At 48.8% G+C, this 17144-nt stretch overlaps 1 protein-coding gene across 6 annotated transcripts in view; it reads right to left on the bottom strand.

The window, feature by feature from the left end:
- The window catches only part of ARHGEF18 (Rho/Rac guanine nucleotide exchange factor 18), a 116598-nt gene that overhangs the window by 71722 nt on the left and 27732 nt on the right, over positions 1 to 17144 (bottom strand). For 2 of the 6 annotated variants that reach the window (XM_012436211.3, XM_012436210.3), the window contains exon 1: positions 5820 to 5922. The exons of the other annotated variants lie outside the window; for them this stretch is intronic. The gene's annotated coding sequence lies outside the window, so the exon portion shown is untranslated. Of the gene's footprint in view, positions 1 to 5819; positions 5923 to 17144 lie in introns of those variants that run through there. 6 annotated transcript variants of the gene reach the window in all.

The raw sequence follows: 17144 nt of genomic DNA on the forward strand, positions 1-17144 counted from the left end.
TGCACCAATCTATATTCCCACCAGCAGTATATGAGGGCCCCAATTTTTCCTTCTTCCCATCTCTCTTAGGGATGGGTACAATGGCTCATGTCTGTAATCCCAGCACTTTGGGAAGCCAAGGCAGGCAGATCGCTTGAGCAGGAGTTCAAGACCAGCCTGGGCAAGATGGTAAGACCCCTGTCTCTCCAAAAAATAAAAGAAATTAGCCAGGTGTGATGGCTTACACCTGTGGTTCCAGCTATTTGGGAGGCTGAGGTGGGAGGCTCACTTGAGCCCAGGAGGTTGAGGCTGCAGTGGGCTATGATCATGACACCGCACTCCAGCTTGGGTAATCCAGCAAGACCCGAACTCAAAAACAAACAAAACCTCATTGGTTAGGAGCCCCCAAGTGGACATCACAAAGGGTCACACGGACACACCATTGGTAACCACTACCTGGCATTGTCAGTGCCACAGAGCTGACCCCCTTGCTGCCTCCAGCACCCAAGGATGCTGAAATCCTTGTTCTACATTCTATCTGGTCCATCACTATCCATTTCACCCTGGATAAGGGGACTGTCGAGTCCAGTAATCCCTACTATGGATAACTTCCCAACCTACTCTTGTTTCTAAATTCAATTTTTTCTTCAAATGAACCTCAGCAAATTAGAGGTATCCATACACAGCACTTAACTGGGATGTCCCTGTATGCAAGATGGTGCTAGATGCCTGCCAAGTAATTTGACATGGTCCTCCCCTCCTTCCATCCGACACTGCAGTGAGAAAGCACCTGCTCAGGACTCCTTTTCATTTTAAAATATTTATTTATTTATTTATTTATTTAGAGATGAGGTCTCCTCTGTTGCCCAGGCTGGAGTGCAATGGTGTGATTACAGCTCTCTGCAGCCTTGACCTCCCAAGCTCAAGCGATCCTCCCATCTCAGCCTCCTAAGTAGCTGGAACCACAGGTGTGAGCCATCATATCTGGCTAGTTTTAAAATTTTTTGTAGAGATGGGATTCTTGGTGTGTTACCTAGGCTGGTCTTGAACTCCTGGCCTCAAATAGTTCTCCTGCCTCAGCCTCCCAAAGTATTGGGATTACAGGTGTGAGCTGCTGTGCCCAGCCAATTTTTGTTTTCATTTTCGATCTGAGACTTTCTCCAGACCAACTCCCATTTTTCACTTTCTCTCCTCCTGTAACCCACGCATAAGGATGATGACCTGAGCCAGGTATGGTGGCCGACACTTGTAGTCCCAGCTGCTCAGGAGGCTGAGGCAGGAGGATCATCTGAACCCAGGAGTTTGAATTTAGCCTGGACAACACAGCAAGATCCTATCTCTTTAAACAATGATAAGACATCCTGGAATTAAATACTGATGACAGTTGCTTAACTCTGTGAATATACTAAAACACACTGAATGATATGCTTTAAAAGGTGAATTTTATGCTCTTTTAATTATATTTCAATAAAGCTGCTATATTATATTTAAAAGGTGACATGAATTTAAAATGTAACCATCCACAATGTGTTAAATGTGTACTGTTAGTGAAACCTTTAGAATATATATATATGACCATAAATCAGGGTATCAAGCCGTTCACAGTGGCTCACACCTATAATCCCAACACTTTGGGAGACGAAGGTAGGAGAACCGCTTGAGCCCAGGAGTTTGAGACCAGCCTGGGCAACCCTGTCTCTAACACGCACAAAAAAATACAAAAATTAGTTGGGCAAAGTGGTATGTGCCTACAGTCCTAGCTCCTTACCCTGCTTGAGCCTAGAAGGTGGAGGCTGTAGTGAGCTGTGATCCACCACACTCTCCAGCCAGGATGATAGAATGAAACTATCTCAAAAAAAAAAAGAGAAAGAAAGAAAGAGAGAGAGAGAGAAAGAAAGAAAAAGAAAATCAGTGTATCTACTACTTTGACATATTGAACATGACCAGAATTCAACTCTATCCTCAGTTGAAACTATGAATCTATCTTCAACAAAAGCAGAGAAGCGAGCAAACTTAATTTAGTTCACATGCAACTTAATTTGCATCATAAAAATGAGAACAACTGCTGTCAGTGAAAGTTCTCAGAGAACATTATTTTACCCAGTTTCCCTCCCTTGCCTGATCAGCCACAGTCCTCCTCCAAAAAAATTCCTCCAGGCAGCTGCTTCCACGGGCACTGTTTTGCACATAGAGAGAGGGTTTTCAAAACTCAGTAGCTCTTGACCATCTCAGGGGGCAAGTAAAGTTTACCTAACAAATAACAGAGAAACAGCGATCGGCTGGACCTAATATAAGGTGTCTTGGCTTTTAAATTATTTTCAGAGAGCTGGCAGCAAAAATGTTTTGAAAGTCACAGAGTTTGAAAAGATGGAAACATGACCCAGGATGAGTGAGAATGAAGGCGACCTTGACACTGGATCAAAACTATGTTAAACATGTGGTAGGTAAACACCCAGGGAGGCGCAGCCAGTCACCACGGGCCTGGCCGACAGACGGCAATGGCCTTGAAGCTGGAATTGCTACTGTGTGACAAGAATGAAAATTATACCACAGCTATGCCAGAAAACAATGTATGTGCCACTTCCCCTTTCAAAATGGGGACATTCTCAAGTTGATTTAAGCAAAAAGGAGAGAAAGAATCAAAGAATTTCTTTTCTTTTTTCTTTTCTTTTCTTTTTTTCTTTTTTTGCTTTTGAGATGGAGTCTTGCTCTGCTACTCAGGCTGGACTGCAATGGTGCACATCTTGGCTCACTGCAACCTCCATCTTCCGGGTTCAAGTGATTCTCCTGCCTCAGCCTCCCAAGTAGCTGGGATTACAGGCATGTGCCACCATGCCTGGCTAATTTTTTGTATTTTCAGTAGAGACAGGGTTTCACCCTGTTGGCCAGGCTGGTCTCGAACTTCTGGCCTCAAGTGATCTGCCCAGGGTGTTGGGATTACAGACATGAGTCATGGCACCCCATCTCTTTTCTGCTTCTTTAAGGTATGCCATTTAAAATGAAATATGGTCAGGCACAGTAGTTCATGGGTGTAATCCCAGCACTCTTGGAGGCTGAGGTGGGCAGATCACCTGAAGTCAGGGGTTCAAGACTAGCCTGGCCAACATGGCGAAACCCTGTCTCTACTAAAAATACAAAAAATTAGCCGGGCATGGTGGCACATGCCTGTAATCCCAGCTACTTGGGAGGCTGAGGCAGGAGAATCACTTGAACCCAGAAGATGGAGGTTGCAGTGAGCCAAGATCATGCCACTGCACTCCAGCCTGAGTGCCAGAGTGAGACCCTGTCTCAAAAAAAAAAAAAAGAAGAGAAAAAAGAAAAATGAAATACACTTTGAAGTATATATACACCACGACATGGGTAAATCTAGCTTACTAACAAATGCAGCAGTTCACATAGTTCTCATTTTTGTGGTGAGAGTACTTATAACATCCACTCCTCTTGCATTTTTCAAGAATACATCATGTCGTATGTCGTATGCGATAAATACATACACTGTTATCTGTCAATTAAAAAAAACAAAAACCACAGGCTGCAGCAGGTCATGTCTGTAATCCTAGCACTTTGGGAGGCCAAGGTGGGAGGATCACCTGAGTCCAGGAGTTCAAGACCAGCCTGGGCAACAGAGCAAGACCCTACAAAAAAATTTTTTTAAATTAGCCAGACATGGAGGTGTGTGCCTGTAGTCCCAGCTATTTGGGAGTTTGTAGCAGGAGGATTATTTGAGCCCAGCAGTTTCAGGCTGTTGTGAGCTATGATTGTGCTATTGCATTCCAGTCCAGGCAACAGAGCCAGACCCTGTCTCTAAAAAGAAAAAAAAAAAAATTTAAGTAAAATCACACACTAATTTCAAAAGAAAACAAAAGTGAAACAAGCTATCCAAAATGAAAACAAAGTAACATTTACAAGAATGAAATGTATCATGCCTTCTGGCTGTTTGGTCTTTTTTGCTCTAGAACAAACATCTTCCTTTTTTTTTTTTTTTCCTCAGAAGGGCTTGTTGACCTATAGAAATAGCAAACTACTGATAAAGTGTAAACCATGACCTGGTCCAAAAAACACCTGAGATGCTCAAATTTTCCACACTCTTTATTATTTGGAATGTTAACCCAAACATGCAGGTCTGGGAGCATTCACATATGCAAAGGGCATGTAACCCTGATGGAAAGGTTGCCATATGCCAGGCGCTTCTGTTATGCACCTTACACAGATTATCTCATAGAAACTCCAACCAACCCTTATTTCCATTTTAAAGATGGGAAGACAGACACTTAGTGAAGTTACACAGCTAGCAGGTGGTGGAACTGGGACCAGAAACCAGCTCAGATCTGACCTCAAGCCTGTGCTCCTTACACTTCTTCTTCCTCTTCTTTTTTTTTTTTTTTTTGACACGGAGTTTTGCTCTTGTTCCCAAGGCTGGAGTGCAATGGCCTGCTGATCTCAGTTCACCACAACCTCTGCCTCCCTCGTTCAAGCGATTCTCCTGCCTCAGCCTCCCAAGTAGCTGGGACTACAGGAATGTGCCACTATGCCCGGCTAACTTGTATTTTTAGTAGAGACGAGTTTCTCCGTCTTGGTCAGGCTGGTCTCAAACTCCCGACCTCAGGTGATCCACCTGCCTCGGCCTCCCAAAGTGCTGGGATTACAGGCATGAGCCACTGCGCCCGCCGCTCCTGACACTTCTTATAGCTTGAGGATTAATCATTCACTCGGACACCTGCCAAACTTATCCCTTGACCAATGGGCTGACCACACTGTCCTAAACTCACTCTCTTGTCAACGGGAAGAGAATGGGGCCCTTCCAAGCTACTGGCTGGAGTTTCATCTCCGCGAAAACAAGGCAAAGGGGGAAAAGTGTTGGCCGCTTTGCTTCTGCGGTAAAACTTTAAGAATGTTTTGAACCCTGTGGTCCAGGCTTTAATCTCCATAAAGCAAGAGATAAGGGGCAGATAGCTACAGCAAAACACTCAAGGGCTAGTCGAATTAACACAGGAACAGAAAATCAAATACCGCACTTTCAAGCTTGTTAAGTGGAGCTAAACCTTGGGTACTCATGGACACAAGGCAACAGAAACTGGGCTCTACTACTGGGGAGGGAGAAAGGAGGGCAAGGGTTGAAACACTAACTATTGGGTACTATGCTCAGTACCTAGGGGACGAGATCAATTGCACCCCAAACCTCAGCATCACGCAATAGATTCAGGTAACACACCTGCACATGTCCCCCCGAATCTAAAATAAAAGTTGAAATTTAAAAACGTAAAACAAAACGAATCATGCAAAGACCAGGGGAAAGTTTCTCGTTCCTGTCCGCAATCAAAGCACCAGCTGAGCTCTTGCACAAGAAAGAAACTAAAACCCAAGGCACAGATAGTTCTCATGGTTTTGCACCCAAACGCTCCCGGCCAAGGAGGGCTGTCTGCTCCGGGGTGTGAGGGTTCTCCCGGGACGCCTGAAATATGACGGTACTGAGTATTGTGGTGGGTTCTACTCCATCCCTGGTCCTGCCCCGGGCGCTCCTGGGGCGCTAGTGACCTCTCCTCTCCTCTCCTGGAGCAGGGTGAGCCGCAGCACCCCAGGGCTGGCTGGGGCTAGGACGGAGCCGGCGGGCATCGCCTGCAACTCTGCACCCTGCAATCGCCGCCTAGAGCCTCCATGCATTGAAGGAGCAGCCTGAACCCCAGCACCTGTTTGCTTGCCTGGAGGAGTCCCCCAGGAGCCGGCCAGCAGGAGGCCCGAGGCACCCCCGGGGGTCCGGCGCCACAGGCTACCCCCTGAAGAGAACGAGGGCGGCCTCCTGAGCCCCGTTTTCCTTGGGACCGCCCCGCCGCCGCCCTTACCTCTGCTCGATCGCCCGCAGGCCGCTCTCCGCCCGCTGGTCTGCCACTCTCGCAGTCGCCTCCGCCGTCTCCGCCCGGCCTCCCCGGATCCACAGTCGCCAGCGGCCGGGAGCCGGAAGCGGGAAGCCGCGCAGAGAGAGCGGCGCATGCGCGACCCCGCCTCGGAGGCGGGTCAGAGGGCGTGACCCGGAAGGAGGCGTGGCCTCGAGGGGGGCGCTCCCGGGGACCTAGGAGTGGGCGTCCGCTCGGCCTGGAAGGGGGTGCGGGCACCGAAGCAGGACGGTGCTCGCGGCAGGGGTGCGGGCGTCCTTTGAGGGGTGGGTCAGCGGGGTTGGGGGCGCTTTTTGAGGGAGATCCATGCGACCCTGGCTATCAGTAGGGTTGGGGGTTCTGAGGGGACAGCGGGGTTGAAGGGATCCAGAAGAAGAGCAGCAGGGTTAACTGGGGGTTTTGTGGGGTTAACGGAAGCCTGGGTGGTTAGCAGGGCTGGGGAGGGAGTCCTGAGGAGGACTCAGCGGGTTGGGAGATTTCAAGGGGAGTACAGTACAGTTAGGGGGACCCTAAGGGAGGACAGCGGGGTTGGGGGGACCCCGAGGGAGAACAGCGGTGTTGGGGAAACCCCGAGGAAGGACAGCGGGGTTGGGGGGACGCTGAGGGAGGACAGTGGGACAGGGGGACCCCGAGGGAGGACAGTGGAGCTAGGAGTGTTTTGGAGGAATCAACGGATGCTTGGAGGGGTTGTCAGTGGGCTCCTAGGGGCGTGTTGGGATTGGGGGTACCTAAGGCAGGCACCCCAGGTGATGGGGAGTCTTAGCGGGGAGAGTCCAAGAAATGCAGAGGGCAGGGTCCCTCACCTGAGAAAGAGAGGCCGCATCAGGCAGAGGCGGGAGGATCACTTCAGCCCAGGAGTTCAGGACCACCAGTCTGGGCAACATAGCAAGACCCCATCTCTACAAATCATTTTTAAAATGAGCCAGGTGTAATCGCACCTGCCGGTGTCCCAACTCCTCCAGAGGCTGAGGTGAGAGGATGACTTGAGCCTGGGAGGTCCAGGCTGCAGTGAGCTGTGATCATGCCACTCACTCCAGCCTGGGCAACAGAGTAAGACCTTGTCTTAAAACAACAACAACAAAAAGAGACAGCACAGACTTCAGAAAGGCGGGTCTGGGAAAAATGAATCATATACCTCTCCGGTGGTCTCAGACACTGAAACATATGTACCCATCGGATCCCCCAAACACAGATACCATCTGCCATCAGATATGCAAAACAGGCTTCCAGGCACCCCCAAAATAGGTCAGACACTCCACATGGGTCCAGCAGTGACTCCCAAACACATACTAGGTACCCCCAATACAGATGCTGTCAGATACCCTCAAACAGGTGCTGAGAGTCTGAAACACATTCACTTCCACACAGGTGCTATTTGGAGATGTAGACAGGCCAGATGCTGCCCCGAGCACCAGAAGCCTCTCAATTGCCATCAGACACCCCAGCCTTGAGGCTGCCTGTCTAATCCAAGTCTCCCACAGGGGAGGCAGTTGAACAGTAACCAGGAGTCGAGCAGAGCAGCTCTCATCAAGGTTAACTCGTCAGACAGGCCCAGAAGATCTCTCCATGGCCAGGCGAGATGGCTCATGCCTGTAATCCTAACACTTTGGGAGTCCGAGGAGGGAGGATTGCTTGAGTTCAGGAGTTTGAGACCAGCCTGGGAAACCTAGCATGACCCTGTCTCTTTTAAGAAGATTTCCCCAAACCAAATCACTTCAAACATGCACAATATGTTGTTGAGAGTCCCCCGTTCAGAAGCTGGGGGGCGGTGTCCCCAAATGGACCAGACTTCAGCTTAAGTCCAACCTTCATGGTCCAGAGGAAACGAACTCATTCAGGGAATGGGATGTCCCAGAAATGCATGAAGTAATTCATCAGGCACCCTACTGCAGCTGAGGTCAGAAACCCCAACATGGGGTTATGGAGTTACGTCATGGAATTACATAATTTCATTATGATGGATGGGTAGCTGTTCCTTCTCTGAGTAGCTATGGTTTTTGGACTTAGAGGCATGACTCTTATTTCTTTTTTTTTTTTTTTGAGACAGAGTCTTGCTCTGTCGCCCAGGCTGCAGTGCAGTGGCACCATCTTGGCTCACTGCAGCCTCCACCTACTGTGTTCAAGCAATCCTCCTGCCTCAGTCTCCCGAGTAACTTGGATTACAGGTGTGGGCAACCAAGCCTGGCTAATTTTTGTATTTTTTTTAGTATCAGGGTTTCACCATGTTGGCCAGGCTGGTCTAAAACTCCTGACCTCAGGTGATCGGCCCACCTCAGCCTCCCAAAGTGCTGGGATTACAGGCATGGGCTACCATGCCCAGCCTCATTTATGAGTCTTTATCATGGGCCAGGGGCTCTAAGAACTAAGGAGACGCAGGGAGCTTAGACCCAGAGCAGGGTTTTCTCAGTCTCGGCATTTTCAACAATTAGGGCTGGATAATTCTCAGTGGCGGTGGCAGGGGTGTTCTCCTATGCATTGGAGGGTGTTGGGCAGCATCCCTGGCCTCTGCCTATTCGATGCCAGTGGTTCCCCTGGTCCTGAAAAAAAATGCCACCAGATGTTTCCTTGGCTGAGAGCAGCTGGGCTAAGAGACATTCAGACACTCATCCGGCCTAATTCAGACTTCCTGGAGGAAGTGGGCCTGTGCTTTGTCTTAAAAGGATGAGTAAGAGTTAGGTGGGAGAGGGAGTTCCAGGAACAGCACTGGATGAGCAAGGTAGTATGAACAGCTACAAGACTTCAGGGTGGCTGGACTGTGGAGTCTGGGGATCCTGAGCAGTGGGAGAGAAACGTGGAGGGATAGGTTGGGTCAAATCATAAAGAGCCTCAAAGGAACAGGACTGTCTGGCATGGTGTGTGGTGTCTGTTCTCTGAAAAGCGTCCCGACTTTATCCTGGAGACCCACCTTCTCTAATTACTTGGAGTGTGACTCATTCTCTGTTCTGTTTGTTTAACTTACTGTGAGGCTGTTTCCTCCATGGGATTTTTTTTTTTTTTTTTTTTTTTTTTTTTGAGATGGAAACTTGCTCTGTTGCCCAGTCACGTCTGGCTTTGAATACCTTTGAAAGCAGGTAGGCATGTGGCAAGTTATACTTTGGGAGGGCCTTTCTCAGCCTGCTGGGAACAAGACACAGGTGTTCTGGCCCCTGCGTGCCTCCTGACACAGGTGGGGAGGGCGTTGTGGTCAGAGAACAGGGTTAGGGTCTCTGATTTATTTTATTTATTAATTATCATTATTATTATTATTATTATTGAGATGGAGTTTCGCTCTTGTCGCCCAGGCTGGTGCAATGGCGCAATCTTGGCTCACTGCAACCTCCGCCTCCCAGGTTCATGCCATTCTCCTGCTTCAGCCTCCCGAGTAGCTGGGATTACAGGCATGCGCCACCACACCCGGCTAATTTTGTATTTTTAGTAGAGATGGGGTTTCTCCATGTTGGTCAGGGTGGTCTCAAACTCAAGTGATCCACCTGACTTAGCCTCCCAAAGTGCTGGAATTATAGGCATGAGCCACCGTGCCCTGCTATTTTTATTTTTGCAGTTTTGCAGAGGCAAGGGTCTGTGATTTAAATGTTAGCTTTGCCTCTTACTGGCAAAATTATTTTTTGTTATTGTTAGATGACAATAACAAAAAATAATAAAGAGGATGATGGCTCCTCCTTCTTTCCCTTTCCCTCTCCTCCCCTCTCTCCTCCTTCCCTCCTCGGAAAAAAAAAAAAAAAGGAGGATGATGATTATGATACAAGATACCATTGCCCATATGTACCAGCCAAGTGCTACCCACATCATTTTTTTTTTTAGATGGAGTCTTGCCTCTTGCCCAGGCTGGAGTACAGTGGTGTGATCTTAGCTCACTGCAACCTCTGCCTCTAGGGTCCAAGGGATCCTCCCACCTTAGCTTCCCAAGTAGCTTGGAATTACAGGTGTGCACCACCATGCCCTGCTAATTGTTTTGTGTTTCTAATGGAGACAGGGTTTAACCATGTTGGACAGGCTGGTCTCGAACTCCTGACCTCAAGTGATCCACCCACCTTGGTCTCCCAAAGTGCTGGGATTACAGGTGTGAGACACCGCACCCAGCCTTTACCCACATCATTTATTTTTTCTTTTTAGGGACAGGGTCTCACTCTGTGGCCCAGCCTAGAGGGCAGTGGCAGATCATAGTCCACCATAGCCTTGAACCCCTGGGCTCAAGCAATGCCCATCTCAGCCTCTCGAGTAGCTAGTATTACAGGTGAGTGCCACTACACCTGGCTAACTTTTAAACATTTTTTTGTAGAGATGAGGGTCTCACTATGTTACCCAGGCTGGTCTCAGACTCCTGATCTCAAGGGCTCCTCCTGCCTCAGCCTCCCAAAGCACTGAGATGACAGGCGTGAGCTACCGTGCCCGGTCCCATATAATTTCCTATACACAAACTCAAATCTTTCTTCATCTCAAAGGAGTGTCCAGCAAATCAAATGATGTCTCCAGGAGGAAGCTTAATTCCCACCACCCTGAGGGTGGCCTGGATGTCATGACTTGCTTTCAAAGAATAGAGAAGAGAAAGTGAAAAATAGTAACTTTGGAGACGTCACCTTCACCAAGATGAAGACTGACATCTCCAGGGTTGTCCTGTGGATAGCATGTACCTCCTGATTTGATGAGATAAGAGAATTCTAAAAACCCACAACCCCTGGCTCATTCTAATTATTCTTCTATTTTTTCTTTTCTTTTCTTTTTTTTTTTTTTTTTTTTTTGAGACAGTCTTGCTCTGTTGCCCAGGCTGGAGTGCAGTGGTGTGATCTCAGCCCACCACAACCTCCGCCTCCTGGGTTCAAGCGATTCTCCTGCCTCAGCCTCCCAAGTAGCTGGGACTACAGGCACATGCCACCACACCCAGTTAATTTTTGTATTTTTAGTAGAGACAGGGTTTCACCATGTTAGTCAGGCTGGTCTCAAACTCCTGACCTCGTGATCTGCCTGCCTCATCCTCCCAAAGTGCTGGGATTACAGGCATGAGCCACCATGCCCAGCAAACTTGCTCTGTAATGCTGCAAACTCAACTCTGCCAACCAAAGATGTAGCTTGAGCCAGACACAGTGGCTCATGCCTGTAATCCCAGAACTTTGGGAGGCCGAGGTGGGTGTATCACTTGAGGTCAGGAGTTCAAGACCAGCCTGGCCAACATGGTGAAACCCCATCTCTACCAAAAAAAAAAAAAAATTAGCCAGGTATGGTGGCACACACCTGTAATCCCAGCCACTCAGGAGGCTGAGGCATGAGAATTGCTTGAACCTGGGAGATGGAAGTTGCAATGAGTCGAGATCGTGCCACTGCACTCCAGCGTAGGTGACAGAGCAAGACTCCATCTCAAAACCGAACAAAACTAAAAACAAAGATGTGGCTTGGAAACAAAGATAAAGATGACAGATAAATGAACAGGCGAGCCTGTCCTGCAACAAAACCTTATCTGCAGACTGTGAAATGTAAATTTCATAGAATGTTACATTTATAGATGTGTCACCAAATACTTATTTTCAACCATTTCCAAATGTAAAAAGCCCACACTATCCTCAGCTTTCAATTTATAAAACAAACAAACAAAAAATAAAAAACCAGTAGTGGACTGCAGTTCGCCAGTCCCTAACTTAGCAAATTGTTGCCAAACTTTTCTGAGGTTGCATGTTCTGTTTGGAGATCTGATGAAAACCCTGTCCGCTCTGCTCTCTCTAGAAAAATGCAGGGACGCTGCAAATGTGGCATACAACTTGAGGGGGTCTGGAAGCTCAGAAGGGGATTCTGGAGGCTGTCCCGCCCAATTTTCCCAGCTCACGCAGGAATTGTCTCTGCAGCGCCCGGGTGGAGAAGGCATCCTGGGCAGCAGTGGGAGCTTCCGGGCTCACAAAGGGGCCACTGAAGCCTGTCTACCCTGAGAAGAGTCTAGGGGGAGGCCGGATTTGCAGACAGCAAATTCAGCTATCAAGTAACAATGACAGGGTCCTCCAGTGATGACTCAGATGAGGGCAGGGATGCACACTTGTGTGACCTGCAGCGGGTTCCGACGGACCTCTTCTGCCTCCACTTCAAGCACGCTGGCCTTTCTGCTACCTGGGGCGCATTCCTGCCCCAGGATCTTTGCCCCTATGACCTGGAATTCTCTTCCCTACAGACCCACAGGGTCCTTTTCCCAGCTCCTCCACATTCTGGATTCCAGTGTCACCAATTTGGAGAGGCTATCCCTGGACACTTGAGGGAGAGCCATGGTCCTCACCTGGGGGTGACTGCCTTCCTACCCTGCCACTAGAGGACATGGGGCAACTTGGACATCATAGCTAGGGATGCTCCTGCCACCAAGTGGGTGAAGGCCATGGATGGTGTCCAACCTTCTCCCAGGCACAGGGCGGCCGCACACAACAGCCCCAAATGTCAGTAGTGCTGAGGTTGACACACTCTGTAATCACTCTGTCTCCTTTTCCAACTTCATGTTTTTCCTTTGTCTTTTTTTGAGACAGAGTCTCACTCTGTCACCCAGGCTGGAGTGCAGTGGTGTAATCTCAGCTCAATGTAATCTCTGCCTCCCAGGCTCAAGCGATCCTTCTGCCCCAGCCTCCCAAGTAGCTGGGACTACAGGCATGCACCACCATGCCGGCTAATTTTTTTTTTTTTTTTTTGAGACAGAGTTTCACTACTGTTGCCCAGGATGGAGTGCAATGGTACAATCTTAGCTCACTGCAATTTCTGTGTCCCACACTCAAGCGATCTTCCCACCTCAGCCTCCCAAGTAACTGAGATTACATGCATCTGCCACCACACCCAGCCAATTTTTGTATTTTTAGTAGAGTCAGGGTTTCACCACATTGGCGAGGCTGGTCTTGAACTCCTGACCTCAGGTAATCCACCCGCCTCGGCCTCCCAAAGTGCTGGGATTACAGGAGTGAGCCATCATGCCCAGCTGGGCAGACAGTCCCTAATTTTTTGTAATTTTAGTAAGATGGGGTTTTGCCATCTTGCCCAGGCTGGTCTTGAACTCCTGGGCTCAAGCGATCTGACTGCCTTGTCCTTCCAAAGTGCTGGGATTACAGGTGTGAGCCACCACATCCAGCCAACTTCATGTTTTTTCGAAACACGTTTTGTCACCTTTACATTCCCCATTTATTTGTTTACTATCTGCTTTCCTTTACTAGAAGGTAAGCTCCTTGAAGGCAGGGACTTTTATCTGCTCAGTGCCTCAAAGATTGCCAGGAATGCAGTAGGTGCTAAATAAACATAGATATATTTTTGAGACAGGGTCTCAGTCTGTCACCCAGGCTGGAGTGCAGGGATATGATCCCAGCTCACTGCTGCTTCAAATTCCTAGGCTCAAGCAATCCTCCCACCTCAGCCTCCTCCTAAGTAGCTGGGGCTATAGGCACACACCACCACCCCTGGCTAATTTATTTTTATTTTTTTGTAGAGACATGGTCTTGTTATGTTGCCCAGGCTGGAGCACAGAAGTGTGATCACAGCTCACTTCTACTTCGAATTTCTGGGCTCAAGCAATCTTCCCACCTCAACTTCCTGAGTAGCTGGGACTACAGGGGTGTGGCACCATGCCAAGCTAATTTTTATTTTTGAGATGGAGTCTCATTCTATCATCCAGGCTGGAGTGCAGTGGTGAGATCTCTGCTCACTGCAACCTCTGCCTCCTGGGTTCAAGCAGTTCTCCTGCCTCAGCTCTCAAGTAGCTGGGATTACAGGCATGTGCTACCATGCCTGGCTAATTTTTGTATTTTTCATAGAGACTGGGTTTTGCCATGTTGGCCAGGCTGTATCTCAAACTCCTGAACTCAAGCGACCTGCCTGCCTCAGCCTCCCAAAGTGCTGGGATTACAGACATGAACCACCATATGTCCAGCCCAAGCTAATTTTTAAAAAATGTTTTTTGTAGAGACAGGGCCTCACTCTGTCACCTAGGCTGGTCTTGAATGCCTGGCCTCAAGTGATCCTCCCACCTCAGCCTCCCAAAGTGCTGGGATTACAGGCATGAGCCACCATGCCTGGCCTCCATAACTATTTTTGAAAGAACGAATGGGGCTCATAAGACCTCCTAAAAGGAGATGTTGTTCCAATTAAGTGAGAAAAAGGACCTAGCATATAGTACATGCTCATGAAATAGTGGCATTTTCATTCATTCACTCACTCATCCATCCATTCACTCAACAATTACTTGTTGAACTCCTACTGGGTATGTGTGGGTTGTTGTTTTTTTGACAGAGTTTCAATCTTGTTGCCCAGGCTAGGGTGCAATGGCTCTGTCTCTGCTCACTGCAACCTCCACCTCCTGGGTTCAAGTGATTCTCCTGCCTCAGCCTCCCAAGTAGCTGGGATTACGGGTGCCGGCCACCATGCCCAGCTAATTATTTTGTATTTTTAACAGAGATAGGGTTTCACTATATTGGCCAGGCTGGTCTCGAACTCCTGACCTCAAGTGATCCATCCAACTCAACCTCCCAAAGTGTTGGGATTACAGGCGTGACACGCCACCATGCCTGACTGGGTGTTAGTCTCCATGCCAGGAACTAATGACTTAGATAACAGATGCTAACGGGGGTTGGGGGGCGGTCACTGAGGCGAAGATGAAGATGTGCACTCCAGAGTAAAGTCCCAGCCAGGCAGAGCTCCCAGATGGCTACTTTGGGCTGCTGTTGGGTCCCTCTTCCCCAGACTCCTCCTCTGGCACTGACTGGGGTTCAGGTCCTGCAGGAACTACACACAGGGATTTCCATGTGATCAGTGCAGATAATTCTGGAGCAAACCCAAAAGGACAAATTCCCCCTTTTCAGGCTGTGATTCAGGCCTCAAACTACTCAGAGAGGCAGATCGAGCATATAAACTCCCCTTGGAGTGAGACCAGCAACGTTTAAAAGGACTGTGGGTTGAGCATAGTGGCTCACACCTGTAATCCCAGCACTTTGGGAGGCCGAGGTGGGAGAATCGCTTGATCTCGGGATTTTGAAACCAGCCTGGGCAACATGGTGAAACCCTGTCTCTACAAAAAACTAGCCAGGTGTAGTGGCACATGCCTGTAGTCCCAGCTACTTGGGAGGCTGAGGTGGGAAGATCACAGAGGGTAGAGTAAGCTGAGATTGCACCACTGCAATCCAGCCTGGGTGACAGAGCCAGGCCCTGTCATCATCATCATAAAACAGTCCCAGGTGGGCTAGCCATGGTGGCTCATGCCTGTAATCCCAGCACTTTCAGAGGCTGAGGTGGGAGGATACCTCAAGCTCAGGAGTTTGAGACCAGCCTGGGCAACATAGCAGGACCCTGTCTCTATAAACAAACAAACAAAATTAAACATTAGCAGGGTCTAATTACATATGCCTGTGGTCCCAGCTACTTGGGAGGCTGAGGTGGGAGGATTGCTTGAGCCCAGAATTTCAAGGCTGCAGTGAGCTATGATCACACCACTGTAGTCCAGCCTGGACCAGAGAGCGAGAGCGAGAGTGAGAGCGAGAGCGAGAAAGAGAGAGAGAGAGAGATGGAGATCCTGTCTAAAATAAAAATAATTTTTTAAAAAGTTCCCAGGTGACAGGCTGGGTGCGGTGGCTCACACCTGTAATCCCAGCACCTTGGGAGGCCGAGACAGGAAGATCACCTGAGGTCAGGAGTTCGAGACCAGCCTGGCCAACATGGTGAAACCCTGTTTCTACTAAAAATACAAAAATTAGCAGGGCGTGGTGGCGGGCACCTGTAATCCCAGCTACTTGGAAGGCTGAGGCAGGAGAATCGCTTCAATCTGGGAGGTAGAAGTTGCAGTGAACTATGACTGTGCCACTGCACTCCAGCCTGGGTGACAGAGCAAGACTCCATCTCAAAAAAAAAAAAAAAAAACAGAAGTTCCCAGATGAAGGCAATGCTGTAAGTCAGTGGGTCACATAGACACATGAGATCTTGGATGACCCCAAATCAGAGTTTAAAGACCTCAGGATTTTTCTGAGAAGCGAAGCAAACAAAAGCAGGAACAGAAACAAACGGGGAATGATAAGGAACCAGCGATCACAGTAAGAAGTGCATGGTTCCGCTCAGCCTGGGGCTGTTCAAGCAAAGGAACCCAAGAGCAGGCTCCCGGCACCTGCTCTGTGCAGCCTTGGTTCTAGATCTCTGGCTTAACTCTTCCAACTTCCAACCTCCTACCTGCCCCTTGAATCTGATGCCTAAGAAAGACTAAGCAAACTTCATCTCCCACAGAAGAGAACACGATGCCAGGAAAAAGAGGGAGTCACCTGCTGTCCCAAATTAAGGCCTTCAACACACTGACATTGTTGGTGTACTGAAGATTTGGCAAAGGCTGGGTGTGGTGGCTCACACCTGTAATTCCAGCACTTTGGGAGGCTGAGGCGGGAGGAGTCATCCAATTTGGGGTCATCCAAGGTGTCATGTGTCCATGTGACCCACTGACTTAGAGCATCACCTCATCTGGGAACTTCTTTTTTCTTTTTTTCTTTTTTTTTTTTTTTTTGAGATGGAGTCTCGCTCTGTCACCTAGGCTGGAGTGCAGTGGTGTGACCACAGCTCACTGCAACCTCCACCTCCTGGGTTCAAGTGATTCTCCTGCCTCAGCATCCTGAGTAGCTGGGATTACAGGTGCCCACCAGCACACCCAGCTAATGGCTTGAGTCCAGGAGTTTGAAAGTAGCCTGGACAATATAGTAAGACTTTGTCTCTACAAAAATAAGTTAAAAAATTAGCTAAGCATGGCAGTGCACATCTGTAGACCCAGCTACTTGGGAGAAGGAGGTGGATGAATTGCTTAAGCCCAGGAGGCAGAGGCTGCAGTGACCCGAGATCACACCATTGCACTCCAGCCTGGGCAACAGAGTGAGATTCTGTCTCAAATAAAAAAAAAAAAAAAGAAAAGAAAAGAAAGAAAGAAAAAGGTTTTGCAAAAAGCTCATGTCAGCCTCTGCTGAGGACAGCTCATGGGTCACAGAGCTGGATGGGATTGCCTAACAGAGGAAAAGCTCAAAGAGGAGCATCCTTGACACCAGGAGTCACCAACAGCCACCTCCAGCCCCATAGCCAGCAATGACAGTCCAGAAAGAGGGGGAAAGGAGAAAGAAGGAAAATACCCACGTCTGGAGCAGGTAAAGCCAACAAACGCAAAACCTGCAGATCAGGTTGCTCAGAGGCGCTTGCCCCAGGTGTGGAGATGCTGCTCTCACTGCATGGTCTAAGCCCATCCTAGGATCTGTGCCCATCTCATTCACCCATTGTTTCTCACCTGCAGGCAATTCTGCCCCCCCAGGAGAC

The sequence above is a fragment of the Aotus nancymaae genome, unplaced genomic scaffold (genome assembly GCF_030222135.1).
Source record: "Aotus nancymaae isolate 86718 unplaced genomic scaffold, 86718_ANA_hifiasm-v0.15.2.pri h1tg000028l, whole genome shotgun sequence".
NCBI lineage: Eukaryota > Metazoa > Chordata > Mammalia > Primates > Aotidae > Aotus > Aotus nancymaae.